This window comes from Sprattus sprattus, assembly GCF_963457725.1.
Source record: "Sprattus sprattus genome assembly, chromosome: 9".
Classification (NCBI taxonomy): Eukaryota; Metazoa; Chordata; class Actinopteri; order Clupeiformes; family Clupeidae; genus Sprattus; species Sprattus sprattus.
Genome location: NC_137928.1, coordinates 8,074,950 through 8,079,151, shown reverse-complemented (window position 1 = coordinate 8,079,151; position 4,202 = coordinate 8,074,950). Strand labels below are relative to the sequence as shown.

The 4,202-nt window shown below is 39.3% G+C and overlaps 1 protein-coding gene across 5 annotated transcripts in view; it reads left to right on the top strand.

The window, feature by feature from the left end:
- rap1gap2a (RAP1 GTPase activating protein 2a) overlaps positions 1–1,085 on the top strand; it is a 38,835-nt gene extending 37,750 nt beyond the window's left edge. For all 5 annotated transcript variants that reach the window (XR_013968783.1, XM_080845252.1, XM_080845256.1 and 2 more), the window contains one exon: positions 1–1,085. This exon is cut by the window's left edge and continues 1,195 nt beyond it. The gene's annotated coding sequence lies outside the window, so the exon portion shown is untranslated.
- The last annotated feature ends 3,117 nt before the right edge of the window (positions 1,086–4,202 follow it).

Below are 4,202 nucleotides of genomic sequence, written 5' to 3'. Positions count from 1 at the left end.
GAAGTTGACCTGGGGAGTTCTACATGGATACTTGCGTGTAACGTGGATTTTTAATCCTTTGTGACATTGTGAGTAAACAGGAACTCTTGTTTTTGAACAGGGATTTAAAAGTCTGTGTACGTCACAGCAGTGTGGTTAAAATATTTCACATGTGCATACTTCATGTGGGAGAATCAGGATGAAAAACGAAAATAGCCTGAATAGATGACAAAAGCCCTTATTGCATTATCATCAACCCAGCAGCCTCATTTTTAAGAAAAAAAAGGATGTTATTAATTTCCATCTCAAAACACAGAGCTCATTGTGTTAATGCCATGGTGTGAATGTGCGTCCCAAGATTTAGTGGAATTTTCAGTGGAAACTCGTTAGGGTTTGATGTCATTTAACAACATTTTTCATCGAGCAAATCAGAAGAATGCTATGCAAAGTAATGATCTGGTCTAGCATTATGTTAAGGGGACCTGATAAACCTATACATGTGAGCAGATGTATCCAAATGTCTTAGACTGAAAAGCCTTCGCGTAAATATGGTTGACCTTTTAAAAAAGGAGAGCCCACAATCTGCATTGTAGATATGGCCTCACAATTTTTTTGTTTTGTTGTATACTGTGCAGCTAGAAATGTTGTTGTGATGAATGCACCCCTCGTAGAGACTGAAAAGTGACCGCCATGGAGAGCACACTGTGCTACACACAGAGTTTTGGGGGATGGGAGGGGTGTCCATTTCCTGTGTACCCAGAGTTTATGGGTGGAACTGTGTCCACTGCTGCACACGATTTCTATGGTAGGACTGAGCAAAAGCGTGTTTTCTGAATATTTCAGCTTCTCACAGAGAATTATGTCCATTTGTTTTTTTTTATGTAAAGGGTGTCATACAACACCTCTACAATCAGTTTGTTCATGGAGATATAATTTATTGATTTTCACTTTTGTGTTGTCATGTAAAATATAATTGAGAAGTACATTTTAAGAGTGAATTAAGGGAAAAAATTATTTAAAAGGAATACACACGTGTATGTATATTTGGTTATGTAATGTGCCATTAAGAATTTATTATGAAAATAAAAATGTTGTATTTTGTGTCAGGTTTGTGTTTTTGTGTTCTTTTAGTTATTGTACACATGTCCTGAAAGTGAAATTATATTGACCAGTTTGCCACAGTCTCTGGTGAAGAAGAGAATACAAATTAGGATACATTTTGTTCTTATAAGGCGGCACGTCTGGTTTCCGATCATCCAAAAGTGACGTCCTGCCATTGTCCATTAACCTCCTGTGGTTCCCCATGGCTTTTCACGTGAAATTGAAGTCACTAATGCTTTCCTGCCTGGTGACTTCCCACCGACTGAGACTCCATTATCTTTCGCACTTATAGTGAACTTCACTTTCTTCACTTGCCTCTTCACTTGACCCACAGCACAGCAAGGTTGACTACAAATCATTTGTGGTGCCTAGTCCTGACCTCCTTACTCATTGTAGACTCGATTGTTATACCACACTTGTAAGTCACTTTGGATACTGATCCTTAGTTACCTGCACTTGTCAGGCTGCTAGAGGCTTATCAAAGAGTAGATTACAGGCTGTTCTTTTGTATGCGGAGGGTTTTGGGTTGAGGCTCCTGCATTCTCCAGTGTCAGATCCGCGTACAGCAGCTATGAAAGAAGATGGACAGACGGCGGTGACATAAAGAGCCTGTGAGATCAGATAACAAACAGACTGCATGCATCTCCGACACCACTGTTTTATTTCAGAGGTGAGACTCACCTCGCCTCCTGGTCTTCTCCTGGTGGCTAAAAGAGGGATTCAAAACAACACGGGTTTACAAAATACTCCAGACACCTAAAAATGTCACAGATATTGTGTATCGTCGTTCAAAAAGCTGGGCTAGAGCGGTGTTTTATTTTACACCTCAAATGTAACCTGTGCCTTCATGGCTTTCAACCTGATTATAACAAATGGAATGCAGGCTGTTTTGCAGTTTGGGGAGCAACGTGTTTGTGCAGAGCTGGGTAAGCCCGCAGGCTGTTCTTACCGGCACAGTGTGGGCGAGTGGGGACCGGTGGAGCGGCTGGGTGGGACAGACGCCGAGCCAGTACCAGGGCAAGAGGAAAAGAGAGACAGGCACAGACACACACAAACACCCTCAGGAGGACAGTCCTCTCAGATAGTTTAGGAGGTGCTGTGGATGATGACAGGGTTACTTGTTATTATGCAAAGGAATGAAGTGGGTTCATTTCTTTCTATGAATGTTTTGAGTGAGCGAAGATATAGTTCTATAGTATCACACATACAGTAGAAACCTACCATCAGTGACATTCACAAACGACAGGGTTACTTGTTATTATGCAAAGGAAATGGGTGATAGGATAAAAACTCTTCACTATGATAAACAGTCATTAGCCTGTCATTTAATAGTTCTATAGTATCACACATACAGTAGAAACCTACCATCAGTGATATTCACAAACGTTACATGTCCATTGCTGTTGGAGTCTTGCCCCCAGTTGATGCGACACTGATATGTTCCAGTGTCTGAAATGTTTGTACTGATGAAGTTAATAATAAGGCGAGTACTATTGTTTGTCAGGTCTTCTTTGTAAATGTGAAGCCTGTGTGAGTTCTGTAAGAGGCTGAAGGTATCTTCTTTGACGACTCCCCATCCTCCAGTCCAGCCACTCATGCCACAGTGCTCAATCTCACATGACAGCGAGAGACTTCTTCCCTCAAACACTTCTTTACGATCTCGACGTGCCTTCACGGCATTGAAGCATTCCTCTGCACTACAGCCTTCAAAGAAGACAACACATGTTTCAACAATTTTGTTTTGTAGAGAAAATGCATTAAAATCCATAAATATAATCAGTCATACTCTATTCAACATTACATGGATTTGTTGATGCTTTAAAATGAGCCAATATGGAAAAGTTCCTCTTTTTTAATTGCAGCATTGCTTTACAAAAATACAAAGTAATGATTAACTTACCCAAATTATGGTACAGCAGCGTTATAATTACGTAGCAGCCAATGACTGGCCCCATGATGTGTCAGAAAAAAAGAATGATGTTACCCGACACAGGTGTATATTTCTCCTCTGTTAAAGGATATTCCAAATGTCTTCTGTGCTCTCGAGTCTCCGTGACTTGCATAGTAAAATGATACTGAACATTGAGCTGAATGCACTAATTAGGTAGCACGTGAGATCATATCAGTAGTTTCACTTTCTCTTAAAGCTCTAGTGAAGTGCTTTTCATAAATATGTGGAGGGAAGGAGGCTCTCACTCTGGTACACACATGCACTCTCTCTCTCTTTTTCGAACACACACACATGCACACATACACACATTCATTTTCCATCTCAGGAAGATGTCACATCCTGACTAAATACAAAACAAGGAACCGAAATTCAGTCTACAGGGAAATACATATAGGCGCTACTGAAGACACATTGAAAGTTATTTCTTTAAAACAAGTCAAACTTTTTGAGTAAATCAGATTCATCACAGTTAAAAACTAAAGCAGTACAATCAGACATGTAGACTGAACATTTGACATTTACATTTAACATTTAACATTTACATTTATCATTGATATATAGCATTTCATTTGTATATTAAACATTTACATTTAGATGTAACACTTATATTATTTTACAGTGTTGTGTCACTGCCAAACGTTATTCTTGGGAAAGATATTGCATGAATTAACATGAATTTGTCTCTAAATGCTTGAAAAAGTGACATATGAATTGCTCTTTTTTTCACTTGATAATACTACAAACTGAGCAGGTTTGTAGAACGTGCAACATTTTACAAACGGCACCCCATACAATGCTGTCTCATTCTCAAAAAACATAATGTCATGTTCTTGACTGAAAGAGTGTTGGTTAGGCCGACTTTATTTAACACTGCAGATTTTAGGCTAAGGTTAGAGTAAATGTATGACATAGGCTAGTCCAGTGTGCACTGGCCTACTCAGTTTTATAAGATACACATACGTTTTTAATTATTTAATAAGTTGCGTTTCTCTAGTTGCGGTAAGCCAAACTATCTATTTGATGTGGCACGTATTTCTATGTGAGTTGTCTAATATGCCTTATATATGGACCTCAGAGGAAATTTAGATATTACGTCTACAACGTGGTATCGTGTCAGTAAATAGCCTTTGCCAGCTGTGATTTCTGGACTCAATTCAGTAGGTGGCGCATG